The 20,755-nt window shown below is 41.1% G+C and overlaps 1 long non-coding RNA gene across 1 annotated transcript in view; it reads left to right on the top strand.

Moving 5' to 3' along the window:
* LOC308058115 overlaps window positions 1-15,097 on the top strand; it is a 28,344-nt gene extending 13,247 nt beyond the window's left edge. Inside the window, exon 2 of the long non-coding RNA XR_013925666.1 lies at window positions 14,754-15,097. This is a non-coding gene — a long non-coding RNA (uncharacterized lncRNA). The remainder of the gene's footprint in view (window positions 1-14,753) is intronic.
* Window positions 15,098-20,755: the final 5,658 nt, after the last annotated feature.

Genomic DNA, 20,755 nt, shown 5'->3' with positions numbered 1-20,755 from the left:
CAGCTTCTTCCTGTCTGGAGTGGTTTGGCAAAAGGAATTAGTTCAGGAAAGTTCATAAACGTCTATTTTCTTTTCACTTCTACTACACTTCACAGCTGTCTCACTGTGCTCTTGTCACTTTTCTTTTGAGTATACTTGTGAAAACCCATCACAGCAGCTGAGGTCTGCAGGGTTGGAAAGCTGACCTTCCAACACAAGGGGCAGAAATACGGGAGGCAATCTTTCTCCCATCAAATAACAGTTCCTCCACAACTCTTTCACTGTTTGGGATATCCCTGAGAAAATGCAAAACCTCAATTTTGGCTTGTTGCAGCATTCACAATGATGGAGAAAAAGCTGTCAGGATTCACTTGTCAGCAGCTTAGGCAGCTGTGGAACTTGAGGTCCATTTGAAAATGCTTCAGTTATTTGTATGCAGTAGACCTAGATGCAAGGGCATTAAAATCTGGCATGAAAGCCTGTATGAGCAGGATATGCTCTAGTCTGAAAGAAGACAGGTTTGGATTGAGATAAAATGAAACACAGACAACTAGAAAGAAGTACAAGTGCAATACTGCTGGTTGACTTCATGTTTAAAAACATGGCCCATCAGTGCAGAGAAAAACTAGTCTGTAGCATCCAATTAGAGCTGCTGCATTTTTCTAAGCTGTCCGGCTTATTCTGCATCCAGGCAAAACAATTCACAGAAATAGTATATTCCCTTTTTTATGTATCACTTCAGGAGAAAAGGAAAAAAAAAAACCAAACAACAAAACACGCAAAACCCCAAAACTGTTGTTATAGAGGTATCATCTATAGAGATAAAGAAGGCCTAAAATGAAGCAAGAATTCATAGAATCATCTTTCTAAATCTTCAGCTGCTCAGTCTTGAAAATATGGGGGAAGAAAACTGAAATGCATGTGAGTTAGCATGCGGTTGCATAAAGCTATCCATGAGATCAACTAGGACTCTAGGAATTTCCAAAGAAGTTGATCCCACCACATCTGCTTTCTCCCTACCTGTGAGAAAGGACATCATGAAAATCAACCTTCAGACAGATAAGATTCCTTCCCCCTTTGAGTACTGCATCGTCACAGAGAGCCCAGCACCCCCAGAACAGCAAGAGAGATGAAGGAACCGGCACTTACTGCCACAGAGCATTTCCAGTCGGTTTGATTCTGCAGGTCAGCTACAAGCAACAGGATCCAACTCATGTTCAAAGAGCTCCAGCTCTACGTCTTATTGAACAATGGAAGTGGTGCACTCTGGAAACTCTAATTTAGATGTCCCACTATATATGCTGGTAAAAGCATATAGATAGATAGATAGATAGATAGATAGATAGATAGATAGATAGATAGATACACACACACACTGATTATTCAGACATAATCTGGGTTTTGCCTCACGCCTCCTGCAATGAAGCCACTGATACTTACCTATCGTCACACATACAGGGCATTGCAAACCATCCTTGAAACAACTCATCAGCAACTAGTAGACTCTGTATTAAAACTGTAGCAGTATTAATATTTGATATCTTCACAGCAGTAAAGATTTATTTATTTTTTAAAAAGCAGAAAAGTCTGAGAAAGCCATTATTTGTCACGGGATGATCCAAAGGCTGTTAATCTCCTGTCTACACCTTAAAGAAAGAAAAGAGGAGAAAAATCTAATTTAAACAAGTGTTATTAGGGATAAAAATTCAGACTGATGTTACATTAAATTATTTGGGAGGCTGAGGTATCCAGCCATGGTCTTCAGTATAAAAGAAAATTATAGGGTCTATCAACTAGAGAAGCGGTGCTCTGAGCCTATGTGCTGGCATGCTTACAGTTTTTTTAATGTCTGGCAGGATGTTTTACAAACTAAACTCAGCAAGGTGACGATTCCACCACAAGGTGCTTCAGATGGTTTTGCTAATAATTTTGATCAGCTGAAATGGAGAAAAACGTAACTTCATTTATTTGGCTTTTCCAGACCCTGTCAAGTCTGAGCAGAACCATTAATTTCTCCCTTCTGCATCTCTCCCACCTTCTTCCAGAAAAGACGCACTTCAATTTTATTTTTTTTCTACAAGTATTCTGCATAATCAGCCTTTCTTCCCAAAACAAATTTCGGTCATTCTTTGTTCTTTTCCTTTGCTAGAAGGAAGTGCCATTTCTTGAGAATGTTCATTGGAGGCTGGTACTGCTACTGCTGCAAACATGGAAGTGCTAACCACCATCTATTGGCTTTTCTTTTAAGAGCCTTTTAACCAACTTTGTTAATGGACTGAATGCAATTTAGGTATGGAACTTGGCTAAAATGTAGCTTCAATTGGCTATTAAAATTTAAGAGCCAACTAAGACAGCTAATTACAAAAAAAGCTCCAGTGATAATCTTAAGCAGAATTAGTAATAGCAAATGACAGGCTGTCTAGTCTTATTCCCAAAGGGAAAGAAACTCTTAACTAAGAAGTCAACCAGACAACGTGCAGAAAACCTAATTGCATTACTCTTATTATGGCATCCCAAATCTGGCAGCTCACTAGGATAAAACAGTGAGTAAAGTCTGTCAAACTACTCAGGAAAGTAACTGACCCTCCTTAATGCTAGCTGTAACAGACATCGGGAATTATGTTAATATTTTATATTAACTTATTCCTGTAAAAATTAGCAAAGCAGCACCATCTAAAAAATATCTTATACCCATCCTGAATTTGATTCAAAACATATGTTTTCAAAACATAACCTCGGCGTTCATTCAACATTTTATGCTGTAACATATTTATTTCAGTAGCGATTCAGCCATAAAATCAAGCAAGCATAGCACTGGGCATCCACACAAATACACCACCCACTGGCTCATATGCATTTGTTTTGGTTTGCCGAACTTCATAAAGCAGTCTCCCTGATAAGAATAATGTTCATGCCCTAACAATTTTTGGTTGGTTTTTTTTTTTTGTTTTTTTTTTGTTTTTTTTTTTTGCAGTATCTAAATGTAAAGTAGTGGTATTTCACACCAAAATTAAACACTGCATTTTTTTACTTACAACTCTGAAAACAAGATTCAAAGCCAGGCAAGGAAGTACTTTTAAGAAAGGTTTTGGTAGGTTACATGCTTCTCAACTATGAAAAAAAGGTAAACCATTATTTTGTTATGAGAAGCACATGCAAGTCAAGCTTTCACTGGAACTAGACACTTTACAAAATTATTAACAATTACAACTTTTCACTAACATAAAAAGAAAACCTGAGGGGGCAGTTGAGAATGGACCTTGGATTTTGGTTTATTCTTTTCTTTGCCCTGGGCTCTATGTCTGAAATACTGGTCTCCTCCTTTCCAGAGAAAATCTGAATAATTAGAAAAGTGACACAAACACAAATACTATGAAAAAAATAACTAACATTCACTACCTGTTCTCCAAATAATTGTTTAAACTTATTTTGTAACAAACTGGAATGCAAGGACGTGATTTTTGTCTTACGTTCTCTTTTTTCAATTCAAACACTCGAAAAATATTTAAAAGGTGTCTCTACCATTTCAGACTTCCTCTTGGTGTACATCTAAGTGGCCCTCAATAGGACTTACTCAAAATTAGAAGAAATCAGATGCAACACCACTGTTCTTTGTAAAGTACCCACAACAAAAGTAAATAAAGCTTTATTTCTACATTATAAAGCAGAAAAAGCACTTTAGTTTGCCTTTAAGATATGGATTTGTGTGTATAAAGAAAACACATCCTCACTTCAAAGTTGGCAAAACTTTGCATTCGTATTGAAGTATTCGTAAATTATGCAAATATTTTAATAAAAAATCTAATTAATAAACATCTATTTTAATAAAACATCTATTCTTCAAAACAGGTACAAACAACATTAATGTTTTCAGGATTCATCACTTTAAAAGGAAAGAAATAGATTCCAGTGCTATGGTAACCAAAAAAAAAGACAACCCAGAGGTAAGCCAAAGAGCAGCTTAATTTGTTGTTCCATCTATAATTTACTTCTGGACTCCCCTTCTGGATGCTGTGCCTTTCTTGGCTTTTGGTGAGGTCATCTTCCGCCTTCTGGTAGCTACTGCATCAGCAATTCAAACAGCAACAACAAAAAAAGACAAGCCTTTCTAAAAAATAACAGAAACAGATCAGAAGAAAATACGTATAGTCTTAAAGAGGACAGATCGACTCAAATCATGCATTTAGTTTTGACGGGGGGGGCAGGCGGACACATGATAGGGACTCAGAAGAATTTACCACAACTTCTGGGCACAACATTTTTTCCTGAAAAACATGTTGTACAATTCAGCTTCTCAAAGGGTAGCATTGCATACCTTGGAGCCAACTTAATAGCTCAGGTCCACTAAAGGATGAAGAATCAGCTCCTCTTCAAAACCTGAACCCCTCCTTCCTCCCCATGCACCAACTTCTAGTTCTGCATTAAGCCATTTTTGGTGCTCTTTAGCCCTTGTGCTAAGCTGATCCAGCTCCACAATCTGGCAAAGAACTGTTCTTTTGTCTAATAGTTTAGCGAGCTGCAGCATCTTAGAGCATTCGGAATGAAGCTTATACAAGGGGAGGTGGAAGGCACACCGGCAGAAAAGAGGAAGATTTTTGTTTGGCACTGTTGAGCTGTTAAATCAGCTCAGCTATCAGTGCAACTTCACCCACACATTTCAAGCTACTATTTATTAACAATTTAATATATATATATAACTATTATAACAATTTATTAACAAGTGTAACAAACAGTGCCATCTAAGTAAGATTCCTAACAAACTCGGCAGGCAGGTTGTTCAAAAAGACCATACTCAAATGCAGCAATAAAAAACTCCCTGCACTTTGATTCTTTCCTGCCCACTAACAGGGAAAAGGGGGAAAACCCCAACAAAACACCACAGCTCATTTCTGTAAATCACATTCAACTGTAGTACCTTGAGAAAAAAATATTACTTACCATAAAAATTGCTACCATTTTCACAAATGCAGTAACAGTAATATGTTTTTCATCTCTTAGCCACAGTATTATTTGGTTTACATTTTTTTTTATCCTGACTTCCCCCTTGAAGTCAGTATGCCTAACTATTTAAGTTCTTGCTTGTAAAGCTATATGTAACTCTACAGTTCCTGTTAACCTTTTATTCTGGATTACTGACAAAGAAAAAAAGATAAAATGGAGTTTCATGGAAGTCTGTAAGAAAGAAGCTGCTTGCGTAAGACAACAGCCTTTGAGCCCCCTCCTCACAAACGTTTCGTGTGGGAGAAACGCCAGCTCTATTCCTGAAAACAGGAGAAGTCTTGTGTGGGCAGCACCGAATGAGGACACAAAGCTATTACAAGGAAAGGAGAGAGTTTGTATAAAGCAGCTTAAACTGAATTAGGTTGAAACAGCAATTTAAATGCGGAAGAACTCTATAGGCAAAACCAAACCAGATGGTGTCACTGCACAGCTTGCTTTGAGACTGGAACAAAGTTCAGCAGAGGCATAGAGTCTCACAGGCTCTAGAGGAATTACTAGACAAGTTGACCATGATATCTGTGTAAACATTATTATAAAGCAACTTTAGAAAAGAAGCCCAGCAGTACCATGTATAGTTTTGGGCTCTATCCTTCAAGAAAGTTCTGAGAAAAATGGAGGTAGGGGAAATACCAGGAGTGGTGATCATGGTTTCTAGCTTTAGGAAAAGATAGATAAATTGGATTTAACCAGTTTATCTGAAGAAAGGAAAAAATTGGAGAGAGATGTGATGTGCAAATGTGTACCACACGTGCAAAAGGTTGCTGCATAAAGCGAGAGCAATTTTCATGTCCACAGTGGATAGGACAACTAATAAGCTTAAGGGAAATTTGTATTAGCTACTAAAGATATCAAAAGAAGATACTCAGCCTTATGAAATCCTTTTTAGTAGTAAGGACAGTAAAGTATTACAAGTGGTGTTGACCGGGGCTGTTTTAAAACCTTAATCATAGAGGTTTTAACAGAAAATATTGGCACCCATGTAGAGAGATAAGCCTGTCCTTAGGCTGGTGTATAGAGCAGGTGACCTCTTGTCGTCCCTTCTCCTCCTGTTCTCCAAATCTACATACACTGTTCTAGAAACACACATAAGTGTTATAAGTAAAATAAATAAAACTGTACTTGAATCAAAAAATGAGAGTTTTTATGAAATGACAGAAGTTCCTTTGGTAAAAATAAGCAGACACAGGAGTCCCCAAGTTTCCCACTCAGCTGCCTGTTTTGATGGAAATGAAGACAGTGAGAGATTCTGAGCAAGAAAACGCAGCTAATGAGCAGATGAAATCAGGTATGATTTAGGTGATAATGGTGACTTCTAGGTTACATCATAGGCTAGCATATTTGAAAACATACATTTTTAGTCATACTGATTTTTAGACTCTAGGCAAACATCAGTAAGTGAAAAATCTCTATTGCAGGCGTACTGGAGGTTAGCAGCTGCATCACTTGCATATGCTGAATTTACACCTGACAGAGACTGAGTACATGCCAGTCTCTGTGTAATGGCTGAAGAGTTCCAGGAATTCTAGTTAATACAAGCTCTTGAACTGATCATCATTAAAAAGCACACCTAATACCTTTCACCCTCAAAAGAAGCATATGCATCCAAGTACATTGATCACACACCACCAGGTTTCCTTTCTTTAAAAAAAATAACCTAATGTGTGTTTACACATGTGTATAATCTCACGCATACACTCTGCTGTATGTTTATCTCTTTAAGAAATAAAGGTCAACAGATTGGGAGTGTTGGACCAGGCGCTGAAGAATTCTCAAGTGGTTTCTGGAAGAGATGTTCTCTAGACTCCACATAGATGGAGATAGATCATCATTTCTGTATAGATACCCAGTGTGCTACAGCAGGACACCTACGACAGAACCGACGTTTCTTTAATGCTGGTAACTTCATGCCACGTACACTGAACTGCCACAGTTAAGCTGAGAAGCGATGAAGTAGGAATGAGAGGATCGCTATGACCTAACACAACTCTCCCCAGTCAACTAGATATGATCTTACATATGTCACTAGATCAGATAAATTAATCCAAGAATATGTTTTGTTCATAGTGTAAGTAACTAGTTGTGGACTTGTAACCACCAGAGGAGACAAATTTAGGACACTGTTCTTCAAAATTCCTCCATTGACCACAGCGTCACTTTTTACTTGCAAAATGTGTTTCAGTCATATTTCAGTTGTCTCTGATGGTACCAAATAACCAAGTCATGTTGCTGGATGGCTCCATAAGAGACTCTTTTCCTTCAACAGCCCCTTAAAAGGGTTCTACAATCATCAAACTGAAAAGGGAAAGCAAGAGAACAGAGCCCATACAACTGCTATTTACATATGGAAGGAGTAAGGAAATGAGTAGCATTGGAAGCTGAAAGACTACACTCAGCGTCCAGCTGCAGACATCAAATGGGAACAGAAGCCAGGCTGTGCAGCATTTGAGGAGAGTTAAGCATCACACTAGTCTACCATTCCCAAACCAGTTTGGGCAGTTTGAATACGGTACCAAGGAAGAGCTACTTTTCTTTTAAGATAAAATAAGGCAGAGTATGTAGTCCTCTGACAAACCCTTTCCCAGCTTGGCCAGGGAACACTGCACAGCTGATAAACCTTGTAGTATAACACTTCTTAACCAGGAAATCTTCAGTACTTTAAAGGCTGTTGAAGGAACTGCAAGGGCAACACACAGTAGTTTTGCTTATTTGGCATTCTCTCAGCAGTTCTTTTCCTCTACAAAAAACCCCAGAAGTATGATTCAGAAAAAAAGAACAGAGAGACCAGAAGAATGCAAATATGGATGGGAACTCCAGGAAATATGATTGCGGGGTGGGGATGAGAGAGGGAAAAGTAAGTTTGAAGAGTTATGGGATGGGATTTGGCTTTCGGTGCTCTGTTCCTTCAAGCCCTCTGTTTCCTGCAACAAATGAAGCTGACATGTTTCAGTATTATCATATGGAAAAACATCAGGGCACAAGAACATATTGTTTGATGACTTTATGCCTGTGTATTTCCTAAAGATAACATCGAATCTATGAGTGCTGTTTTAAAAATTTTAATATAGAATTGTTCCAGATAAAACTGACTTACTTCCATTTGTAAAAATTGCTTTACTGAAGACATTCCAAAACACAATTGTACATACACATATAAATCAGCAGTCCCACACAGCATGCGTTTAAAATATCCCTCTTCACCTCCACAAAGCAATCTGAAGGAGGAACAAAATTTTAATTCAAATATATTGCTTGCAATCTTGAAAAAGGTTAGTACCCTGTAAAAATCTGAGTCACTGCAGTACAATTTTTCTTTCTTTACTGTAGAAAAATTTCACTTGCAAATTTTATATCCGAGTCTGAATTGCAACACTTGTTCAACATACTGCAACACATCTTCAGGTTACATACAAACAACAAAAAAGCAGACATCACATTCATGCTTAAACGATTTAGTTCTACACGTAAAGTCATTATACAAAACCTTAATCCATGAAAAAATTTCCTCAGAGGTTTTTTGTTTTGTTTCTTTTGTTTTAACACTTTTTTATTAGCAGCAAACACAAGACAATCCTGTGAAGTGTAACAAGGAACTTAAATGTATTTACATTTTAAATGTGTTTAAATGCTAGAAGCATTCTGAAGACATTGTATAGAAAGAAACTTAAAATACAAAGGAAGACTAAGTACAAAACTGTTCTAAGCAGAGACAGGAGTAAACAGGAACACTCTCATACTTTACACCTTGGACATTAATGTTGCCCCTTTATTATGAGTGGCACACGTTCAAGGTGCTTTTCAGCGAATGTGTCACTTGCAAATTGTCATGGAAAACCATTATTCAGGAAGAACCACAAAGATACATTTGTTCTGTACCTAATTTACTTTAACCTTCCTACCCACAATACTTCAGGAGCTTTATACTTTAAAAGCACTTTCTACCACCCCTCTTCTACTTTAAATAGCTTTTGAAGATCCTCAAACAATTTTGGGGCGCACCATAAAAAGACAGATCACTTCATATCACGTTTGAATATACTTAATGAAAAATACAGAAGCAAGTTTGTCGATATTTCTGAGAACTAAGCACAGTATTTCTCTGCTTTAAAACCTAAATCTTGCTGTTAATTTCTAGATACAACATAGCAGCACATGCTTTTAATTTTAACTTCTAAAACCATATCTGGTAACTTTCATAGTAGAACATTGAACCTGCAGCGTTCCTGAGGCAGGGAAGGGCAGGCTAAGAATGGCACAGAAAGGGACAGAACTTTAGGTGACTAGTCAGAGAAACAGATACGCTGTTGTAAAACTGCTATCCACTTACTCCTGGAGCGTGTTACTGATAATAGTCAGTATCAACTCCTTCACAAGAAGGAAAAGATGAATAACAGACAATTAGAACTACTGTACAGCTACAGGTTTTGTTGGAAATGTCTGTATTAGGGTATAAAATTAAGAGGTAAAAAAAATCTACCTATAACGTGAGCATTGGTGTGGAGTAGAAAGACAAGTAACAAGCGGCGCCATAAACAAGCTCAGAAAACCCGTATGATTTGCCTTCTCCTAAAGCTTGATGATAAGGCCAATAATTCTTTAAATATAAAAATGAGCCTAAGTGTAGATTTAATCCAACCTTAAGGAATAAATCTTGCTTGAATAAAGAAGCCATGCAATGTAAATAAACAAAGCCAAGTGCCTGTTAGTTGAGTAATACTAATAAACCTCCCTTTTGGAATGCCTTCTAACCAACCCATCAGTATAACCGTTTTTACATTGGAGCTTTTTACATAGTTTTTATTTAGACTGCAAGAGTAACCACAGACCCCAGTTAAGGCCTTACCATGCTACATGCTATTCAGCAATGCAGACATGCACAATTCCTACCCTGAGAAGCACTGACTATTAAAAAAAAGTCGTTTAAAGAAATACGGTACTTTCGTTGTCATGATTACTTTAGTATTTCTCTATACTGCAAAATTGCTTTAAAAAAATGCACAACAGAAAATAAAACAGGATGGTATTAAAAAAATCCTATTCTAAAAAAATTCTGTATTTCTATAACCCAATCTCCATCAACCCCGAGACTGAAAAAAAAAAAAAAAAAAGACTAGGCTTTGGACCTAGGATTATTTAAAAATTCCCATTAAACTCTTCCAGCATTTATGCCATTTTCACCAAAGCTCCCTACACTAGCTTCCTATTCCATGCAAACTGATTAAAAATAAGCATATGAGTCTCATTAATATTACACATTCCATGCAAACTGATTAAAAATAAGCATATGAGTCTCATTAATATTACACAGTACAACCCTGCAGAAGTGTTGCTGGGTATGTACAGTGTATATCAAAATCTGGTATTCTGCTTTAACAGTATCATCACTTATAAGCCTGTATTATTTTTACTATTATACATGAAGGCAGCTGATACAGAAAATAGAGCTGTGACAGCATGAAAAAAACTTCATTTAAATAAGAATAATTTCTTCTGATAGCATTTTTCCTGGTGGACAAACAGTGACTAATATAATACTTCAACATCATCCATATTACCTTTAAAAGATACCTCTTAAAATTCCACCTTTCAGGAAAGAATATGGGTTCCAGTTATCAGGGGGTGGGTGGCGGGAAGAGGAAACTGATAACATGCTAATTTAAACAAAAACCAGTATCAGAATTCCACAAAATGTTGTGCATCTTAGTTTGGAAGCACAACAGAGCTTGTTTCTTGAGAGCTTTCTAGAATTCTGTGTCTAGAGAGTCTAACACTCTTGCTCGACAGCTCCAGAAACACTGATGGCCAACAGGACTGAAGAAGATGGCCTTCAGGGGACGCATCTGTGCGGCCACCCTTAGGCTGAGAGCAACCGGGGGAGCAGAAGGAAGAAGCAAGAATTCCCAGCTGCCTGTCCTTTCTTTTCTCAGTGCCATTCTTCCTCGCTCCTCCACCAAGCCTGGGGGCTCCCCCGCCTCAGCAGTAGCAGGTTTCATCGCTGGCAGAGTCCCTGGAGCCACTGAGCACCCTGGTGTACTCCAAGTGCTGCACAGCTGAGTAGGGTCTGTTTGGGACAATTGACCTTTTGACTGGGTTAGACAAACTGCACGGTCAGATGCGGTTCGTACTGAGCAGCTGAGCAGCAAGAGGCGGCGTGGCCGGCTCTTCTCGCCAGCGCTGGCAAGTCCGATAACTAAATAACTACCCTTCAAGTTCTGCAATTAATAGGTATCCAGAACTTATCCGTTTCACTGGACAGTAAATTTCAGGCTATTTTTTTAGTCACAGAACTAATTACATAACAGAGGAACAAGTCGATGGTAACAGAAACTAGCCAGATTTGGAAACGGAGTTTTAAATATTTCTATAATAGTCATTTTCAAATTATCAAAAGCATCAGAATCATAAGAGTATGAAACAGTTGCATTTCCCTTCAACAAAGATTTATGAATCATGTAATAAGTGGTAAAGTTTTTAATTCCAAATCTGGAGAGAACCAAATGAGTAAGTGCATGTATCACTTTTCACCTGAAGTAATTTGATATACTTCCCCCACCTTGGTATTCATTCAATTGGGTAGTATAAAAAGGTGAAATTAGAACCATTTCACCTGTAATTCTATTGAACTGGCAAGAGGAGGTTTAAATTTAAGGTTATGTCCCCCACTCCCTTTAAGCACTGGATGCTGAAAATAGATATATAACCTCCCAAATACCTTTGCTTAGTCTGAAAAAACCTTAGCATTTACAAAAAGCTGACACCACCACTTGGATTGCAATTCCTCAAGTTCTTTCTATCCATGACAATTTCAATCTACCATCCCAGGAAAAGAGAAGTCTAATATATAATACGTAATATAAAATGAAAGTATATTCTGCTCGTGTATCAAATCACAACCCGAATATAGTCAGCCATATCTAGTAATTTGTTATAAAGTCTTAAATAAAATCAAAAATGCTAAAACTATGAACAAGCATCGGCCTCTTCTCAAATAATTCATTTTTCCTTGAAAGAAAGCATAATCTAATTAACACTTTTTCAGTCACTGGTAGACTAGAAAATTCATAATAAATGGAAGTCAACAATACAAAAGGCATTCAAGTAAAAAAAATTAATCACTGATTATAATGATCAGAATTCTATAATGTGAACAGCTGAAAATGACCAGAGCAGTGTCACCTCCTGGAACATTAGCTTAATTACTTGTACTTTGTACTATACTGTTTGAATAAATACATTAGCGTAAATCCATAACTCACCGATATTATTACTGTCTTTGAAATGCTACATCTTCCTGTATAATGCCATACTCCTTCACCAAACCTTTTTTAAACAAGTGGGTTTGTTTTGGGGTAGACTCCAGTGCTACTGCTTTACTATTTTTAGACTACTTGATCATGGACAACACCTGGTCTTGTACTTAATAGTCTGAATCAAAAACCTAACCCTAACCCCGGGTGGAGGGGGTGGGGGGTGCAGGGTGCAGTTCCTGCGAACACAGGTTTAATTACCTTAAAAGGTCCCCTTAAAATTAGAGGCTGTTGGCGTATGGTTCGCTCCGCTTCTCTGAGAGCAACACTCACTACAAACAACCCTTTTTCCCAATTAGAGTACCGTTTCTCAGCATCCCTAAAGCTCCTGGAGTAAAATCTGATCGGGCGGGCAGGACCTTCTGGTCCTTTTTGCCAAAGATGAACGGACAATCCTGAGTGTGCAAACCCCCACTCAATCTGGACAGGTCAGTGGGGTGAACAGGACCCAAAGCCCGGTGGGTGTTTGCTTCAGACACCAAAAGCTGTAACGCTTCATCGTGGGCCGGAGCCCATTCCCAAGCTGCTCCTTTCCGCAGCAGGTCATATAAGAGTCGTGCAATTATTGCAAAGTCTGGGATGTGTCTTCTCCAGAAGAACAATAAGCGTGAGGCATGCTGCAGCTCCTTTTTATTTTCTGGAATTTTTACCTGCTCTAGTGTTGAGAGGGTGTCCTGAGGAATACAGGCTGAACCTCCTCTCCACCATATCCCTCAAAATTTCACTTCCTTTGCAGCAGTTTGTGTCTTTCCCTCTGGTACCTGGAGTCCCAGAGACTCTAAGTGCTGTATAATCTTTCCTTGTGTCACCTGTACTGGAATAATTTCATCCCCTCCTATCAAAACATCATCGATGTATTGATAAACTCTAACTCCCAGGTCTGGGAGAATTTGGGCTCATTCTCGTGCCGAAGCATGACGTGCTAAGGTGGGAGAATGTTTATATCCCTGAGGGAGGCGAGTGAAGCTGTACTGCTGTCCCTCCCATGTGAAAGCAAAACGATCACGGTCCTCCTCTTGCTGGGGACCCATGACAAACATCTCTTTCGCATCAGCTGTGGCCATCACCGCATGAGCCTGCTCCTGAACGAGTGAGATGCGCTCAGCTCCGTTAGGCACCGCTGCTGCCAAGGGAACAGTGTCTGCATTAAGTCGACAATCATCTACAGTCAGTCTCCACTTCCCATTTGATTTACCAACTGGCCACACTGGGGAATTGCATGGGGAGCGGGTGAATGTTAAAATGCCCTGGTGTTTAAGATCCTCAGTCACAGGAGCTATCCCCTCCGGGCCCCTAACGGCAAGGGACAGGCTGTCACATCAGTCATCCTGGAAGGGGGGAGCGTAGGTGCTGCTTGCAACAGGCGCACTTCTGCCCAGGACGTTTCAGCTAATTCTCTGATCTGAGGAGTGCCAAAGGACCATGAAATCCCCTGGGTATCATACCACTGCCTGCCCTTCAGCACATCTATGCCCAAAAGATTTGTTGGGAAAGGGCCTTTTGCAGCCTGGGTGTTACCTGGGTCTGCCTCCCCAGGCATCCATAATGTTACCAAGGCCACAGGGACCGACTGAGTTTTCCCTAAAGCATTTAGGACAATTGGGGTTTTAGGCAAAGTCAGAATTCCACATTGCTCTGCCTCACTCTGCGTCAGTGCAGTGATTTGTGCTCCTGTGTCAGTACTGGTTTTTTCTGTCTTCCAACGGCCACTGTAATCATTAAATCTCCTCTCAAATTTAAGGTGAGTTGCCTAATAAACATTCACCCTCCCTTCCCCCCCCACCTTCGGGGGATGGAGGATAGTTTCTTTACTTCATCAGCTTTTTCCACGATGCCTATTGATGGTGGGGCACTAGGGGGTGGCTTGAAACTAACTTTGTGCCCTGACCATGTCTGTACAGATTTCTCCAGTCTCTGGGTCGGGAGCCCATCCATTAGATCCCAGTGAATACCTCTCTGGAGCCCCAGCTGCCACCAGTCCTGCCGGCTTAGGGGTCTCCCTCCCCCAGGATCAGTACATCGGACCGATTTAGAATTCTGACTTCCCTGAGCCTGTGCTAAGCGTCCCTCAGCTTTTCCCGCAGTTCTGCGGCTCTCGTTTCAGGTCTTTGCCAGGACCTACCAACGGGACCGTATTTTGTCCCAGAGTTAATTAGCTGTTGAGTGCAGGAGCGGTCTGGAAACTAGGACCATGATGGCAATCAGTTAGCTGAGGGGAATGTGCTCGAGCTTGTCTAGACAACAATTAACACGATGAGGCATGTTTGCAGAGCACAGGGGGGTGGGAGACGGATGGCGCCAAGGAAAGGTAACACCTTGCTGTTAATTGATGGCAGCTAACCACCAATCAGGGATTGCCTAGTCTGCAAGGCTTAGCTTCAAGAACCAATCTGTTTCAAACGCGCAGCTTCTGAAAGTGTATAGAAACTCGTGCTTCTGTACAATAAATTGACATTTGCTTGCATCAAGCTGCGTCCCGTCTCTTCATTTGCCGCAAATTGGTGACCCCGACGTGATGCGTTTAAGGATCTGACGTGAAGGGCTCTCGAATCGCCTATCTGAGCGACATGCAGCAAATCCCACAGAACTTTGAATGATCTGCTGAAAGGAAGCAGGAGCCGGCCTGAAATCCCTCCGGAGTTGAGAGGTGAGCTGTGGGAAATCCGTAACGGGGAATCAGGCTTCGTCCCCAGAAAGAGACGTATATGGACTCATGAAGGGTCTTCTAGTCAGATCCGGGAGTCCGTGCCTCAGTCTCCTCAAATGGTGACCCCTATGGTGGTGTTCCGAAGCCTTGGAAGAATAAGGACGGAGCTGGTTGATAAAAAAGACAGCTCGTGGAAGAGGGCTGCGTTCCGGAGGAGACGGCTTGGCTGACCGATCGTCTGGCTGGCTGGACCAGGCGGACAACCTAAACCCCGAGGATAACACCTGTATTCATCGAGACAGGTGAGCAGCCAAGAAACTTTAGAGACTCTGAAAGAATGAAAGTGTGTACATACAGCAGCCAATTGTATGATGCTGCCGCGGAGGGGAGCTCCGTGTCGGGAATGCATTTAGCATCTTGGTGGCAAATTCTGACTACTCTTTGCCAAGTGTGGACTAATTCTACTAACGGTGCTAAACCAGAGGAAGCTGTAAATTCCACCGACAGCGCGACTCTTCTCAAGACACCGTCAGTGATGGCGATTCCGTCCACACCTCCTCTGCCCCCAAAGCTTCTGTCACTGACTGCAGCGACCCTCACAACACAGGACCAAGCACGGGAACAGGACAACTCGGACAATGATTCCATTGACACTGATAAACCTTTTGATCCAGGTCCTATAGATCTGGAAAAGGAGCTAGACCTTTCCCCCACCCCCTTGTCTCTCCTGATGCATTGACTGTATTTTTGGGGAGGGTGAAAGGGAGTCTGAGGGATTGGTGACAGGAATGCAAGTGGGAAACACTTCAGTGATGGGTTTTGGGAGTCGCTATGGCATGTTCAGTATTTTGTCAGACAAATCAACCTGCAGAGTGGCAGCCTGTGCAATACGAGGCTGTTAAAGAGTTAAGCAAAGCAGTGCGGGAAGGGAGGATTCATAATGAGAGAACAACTAGGTATTGTGAAGGAGAATAGGAAAGATAAACACGGTTATCTAGTGTTTAATAGGTGTCTGCACGCTTGTAGAGATATATAGCTGTGTAACGGCATGAATGATTCCTGCCCTGAGCCTGGTGGCGCATACAGCTGCGGTTTGTGTCCGGGCTCAGAGATGTAAATAGGGGCTTCTCTGTTTTGGTGGAAGTGTTTCTCTTTGCATAAAAAAGAGAGGGAATGAAGGGAATGACCCCAGAGGTATGTTCAGAGAAGGCACACTATGTTTCGAACTTTTTGACTGAACCAGTTCTTGTTTGGTGTGCCCTTCCACCTATGTATAATGTTAATCCAAAAGATGATGATATTGTTTACACTTTGAATGTCGATCATTGTCTTTCTGTAGATGCTGATGTAGTGGAAGGCTGTGGTGGGAACGTGTCGCAGCGGTTCTTCTCTTGTCCGGAGTGACAGCAGGGAAAGCATTAAAGAGTTAAATCACCTTGTTTGGTAGGCAGTTAAGCATGTGAGTCAAAATTGCCACTGCTTTTTGTTGTTGGTTCAAGTGATATGGAGAAATAGTGTGAAATGGGGACGCTTAACACCGACTGTGATTGTATATGTCTGCTCAGGAATGTGGGTATGGTGACTAGTCATGGGTGCGGTGTCTGGTCACATAGGCACACAGCTCTGAGGAGACAACTACAGTTTTTGAGGAGACGCCTGCCCTTCTTCCTCTAACAAAGGGGAGACGGGGAGACGCCTGCCCCTCTTCCTCTAACAAAGGGGCTATTTAAAAGAGAACCAGAAAAGATGAGAGACATTCAAATGCTATCTAGAAGGAGGGAGTGCTAAGTCTCCTTGCTGGAGAAGATCGGATGGTCACAAGAACATGAATCACCTACAAACCTGCAAGACCACCACATTCCAGGAAACGGACTGATAAGCTAATTAACATACGAAGCGGGGTTTAGGTAACGAATGTGTATAGGCGTTAATTGAATATTCATTCGTTTCATTGTATAAATGTGGGATGGTTCGTCACTCCGGGTATGCACGCTTGTGGAGGAGCGATCCCCCGTGCATCTGCGCGCAATAAACATACCTACTTTATAACTTTCGAGTTATAGAGTCTAATTCCGCACGTCAGTTTTGGCGAGCCAGGCAGGAGGATTTCTGCTCGGCTGAGGGACCAGCTGCGGAGCGGACGCTCCTAGGCGCGCCCTGGGAGATTTCCTCGGAGGAGCCTCCTCTTCTCAGCTGTTCACCCGGGAGCAGAAGAGAAACCCCTGGATCCGCGGATAAAACGGTATGTTTTGTAACGGGGCGGCTGGTGAGACACACGGAGACGTCCGGCGCGCAGCGTAGTCCCCAGGAGGAAAGGTACCTTGGGAGGGGGTTTGCTGACCAAGGGGTGGCCGCTAGCGATCTTGAGGGCAGATCGAGCAAACACGAGGTTACTGCCATTCCTAAAAGCCCAGAGGCCTCGTGACAGAAAGCGGGGGGCGGGACGGAATAAGGCGGAATCTCACAGGAACAAGAGGGACCTCTTAGCAAAAGTAAAAGGGAAACTTTTGCATAGGAAAAAAAAAAAAAAAAGGGGGAAGCTAAAAACTTCCATTAGGTTGTCTTAAGAATTGGGGAATTCCTAGAATGTAACAACTGAAATAGCGCTCTGTGTCTTGTTTGTTCTATGTGTTGTCTTGTTACATGTTCAAAACTTGGAGTTATGAAATGTATGTTGAAAAATAATAATATTCTGGTAATTCGTGGCAAATAGCGGAAAACTTAACACTCTGCTTAAGACCAGGAAAAATGTGGGTTTTTGTTTGTTGTTTGTTTTTTGGCAATTGTTCATTGAAATGCATACTTTGTGAACTGTCAGTGTTCCTAAAAGTTGTACATAAGTGCACGGTACCGTATAACATACTGCTTGTGTGACTGCGGGCTGCCCGGAGAGTGTGAATGGTGTGATTGAGATGCGCATTTTGATTTTCCGTGTATAGCTTAATTATTTTGACTGAGTGTGAGTACAAGAGTGCTTGAGACACGCGTTTGAGTGCAATACGAGTAAGGAGCTCTATCCGTGTTTCCGACCTTGGGTGGCTAAGGCAGCCGGAGAAAAACAAAGTAATTAAAATTGTAAAATGGGAAATGGAAGGAGTAAGCCCTGTGAAAAATCGCCCTTGGGTTGTATATTAAAACATTGGAGTGATATCGTAGGACATGGTGGTACCGAAAATAGAAGGAAATTGATTAAACATTGTAATCAGTAGTGGCCCTTGTATAAATTGGAGTGATGCGAAATGGCCTCAGGAGGGAGGAACATTAGATTATAACACTCTCCTGCAATTAATGTTGTTTCTGAGGAGAGAGGGAAAATGGGACGAAGTATCGTATTCAGACATGTTCTTCGTCCTCCAGGACAAACCTGAGTGGCAAAAGGACTGTGGATTAGTACCCCCTCGGGATCCTATGGTACTAGCACTAGAAAGAGTGCGGGATTAACATCACCTGATCTTTGATTATGGCTCTAGAAAAGGATAGAAAAAAAAACCCCAACAACTGAGACCTAAACTAGAAAGATGTTCGTGTTGAAATTTTTGTGTTTAAAAGCTCAGGTTGCGGTTCCTTCTGTGGAGCAACCAGAATGAAACACGTTGTAAGATAAAAATTTGTACTGATGTATGTAAAACCTGAGGCAGGTGTGTGTGTGTGTGTAGAATCAAAGACCTTGTGAAAGTGTTAAAGTATTGGGGTGAGTTTGTACAAAGCCCCGTATCCCCTCGAAGGTGCGGCTGAGTCACGCTGGATGCATGGCAGGGTGTTTGCTGTTTGCCTGCGAAGGCTGATATGTAATAACACAGACTTAAAGCAACAAGTAGCAGATGTGCATTCAGGGTAAGAAAGAGTTAAAACAGAAGTGCTGCTGCAGAGGCAGGCTTGTGTAACCTGCAGAGCAGGAAGAGCATCTCCTGCCCCGAACCCTTCTGCTGGTGGGGAGGAGGGGGTTGCTGTTGCTGACGATTGAGCAGAAGGACCTGACAATGTCACCCCGATTGCTGCAGCATTTGCAGCACAACAGGACCGGTAACGGCCCCTCTAGGGCAGGGAATGGGTATGAGGTGGAATTTTAGTGAATACAAAACCAACTTATTTGTTAAACTTCAGTAAAAAAATAATAATAATAATTAAAAAAAAATTGTTACAGTTGTGGGAGCTGCTGGCCACCAGGAAAACATCCTGAAACCTTTAAAGTACAAACTAAGAAAACAAATAAGAATGCCAAATTCACCGAAATCTTTGTTGGGAAGAGATTTATTAGAACATCTAGACGTTTAAAGAAGGAGAAATGAAACTAAAAGTTAAAAATGATCAAGTAATTGAAACATTAAGCTTATCTTTAATTCAACAGAAAAGAGGAAAAGAGGACCTCCCTGAAGTAAAATACTTTTTTAACCAGGTGTATCCGAAAATAAAAGGTGAAAAATGTTTTACCTGTTACAGTAAAAATGATAAGGGGGAGGCTTGCCCAGTTCAGATAAAAACAATATCCCTTGGTCAGCAAGGCTGTGGGGATATTGGCAGAAAAACTGAAATAAAATACACTCTGTAGTAGTTCTACTAATGTAAATCTGTGTGTTTTGCCATGACAGTGACTTGTTATGGGATGTGCAGATGAAACTGCATTGACAACGAAGTACAAGGAATAAGGTTGGTCAGGTGCCTCCTACCATAGTCAAGGGCAAGACTGGGTTGGCCTCTGTGTTTGCCACCAAGAAGAATCTTGAGCTCCGCTGTTGGCTGCAACCCAGTAGGCACTGAGCAGTGGGAACATATGCCATGCCAGACCTTGATGTGCGGAATGGCCCACTCTGAGGCACTGATTTGGAAATTGGAAACCGCCTGGCCGACCATGAGGCCAGACGAGTAACAGAGGAGGTAGGAAAGGAGGAATTATCCTTTAATACCAGACAATAAAATCTAAACTGTAAGTACAGATCAAGAGCCAAACTATTCTAAAGAAAACTTAAAGGTAATTCAGGATATGAATGATAAAATAAAATTAAGTAAGTGGACTTATTTGAGGGATGGTCGTATAGTGGTACCATCCAATTTAATATGGACCACAGCCCTATTATTAATAAGACACATTGGGGAGCTGATGCTTTATATAAAAGTCTAAATCAGAAATTGATAGGGCAAAACTTGTATACTGTAATAAAACAGGTGACTCAGCAATGTGAAATGTGTTTATCCAATAATCCCAATAAAGCAAATAAAATAAAACTAGGGAACATTAGTAGAGGAAATGTTCCAGGGCAACATTGGCAGATCCAATTTCTCGGAACTTCCTTGAAAAGGGGGGTATCGATATTTATTGGTACTAACAGATACCTTTTCAGGTTGGCCAGAAGCCTTCCCGTGCAGAACTGCTAAAGCCCGGGAAGTGACCAAAATACTACTCCAAGAGATAATACCTAGGTTTGGAGTCCCAGCGGTAATGTCCTCGGATAGAGGACCACATTTTGTGTCCAGAATAATGCAAGCATGTGATGGGAACACGCAGTAGGGGTCTGGATGGACCTGTTCACGATATACGACCAGGGGACTATGTATACGTTAAGTGTTTTACAGATAAAACCCTGGAACCACAGTGGACCGGACCTTTTCAAGTCCTACTCACCACCTACACTGCAATCAAGGTTGAGGGACAGAATTCTTGGATTCACCATACCCGGATCAAGAAAGCCCCTGCAACTTCGTGGAAAGTAACCCCAGATAAAAAAAGAACTGAAACTCAAATTTACTCGGACAAATGGGAACAATATGGGTGGCAAGTAAGTGAACCTGAGCGGTTGTGGATCCACTATATGGGAAGGGCACCACA

Source organism: Falco punctatus, assembly GCF_963210335.1.
Source record: "Falco punctatus genome assembly, contig: scaffold_54, whole genome shotgun sequence".
NCBI classification, from domain to species: Eukaryota; Metazoa; Chordata; class Aves; order Falconiformes; family Falconidae; genus Falco; species Falco punctatus.
Note: the sequence above shows the minus strand (reverse complement) of the source record. Positions and strands in the feature narration are given on the sequence as shown.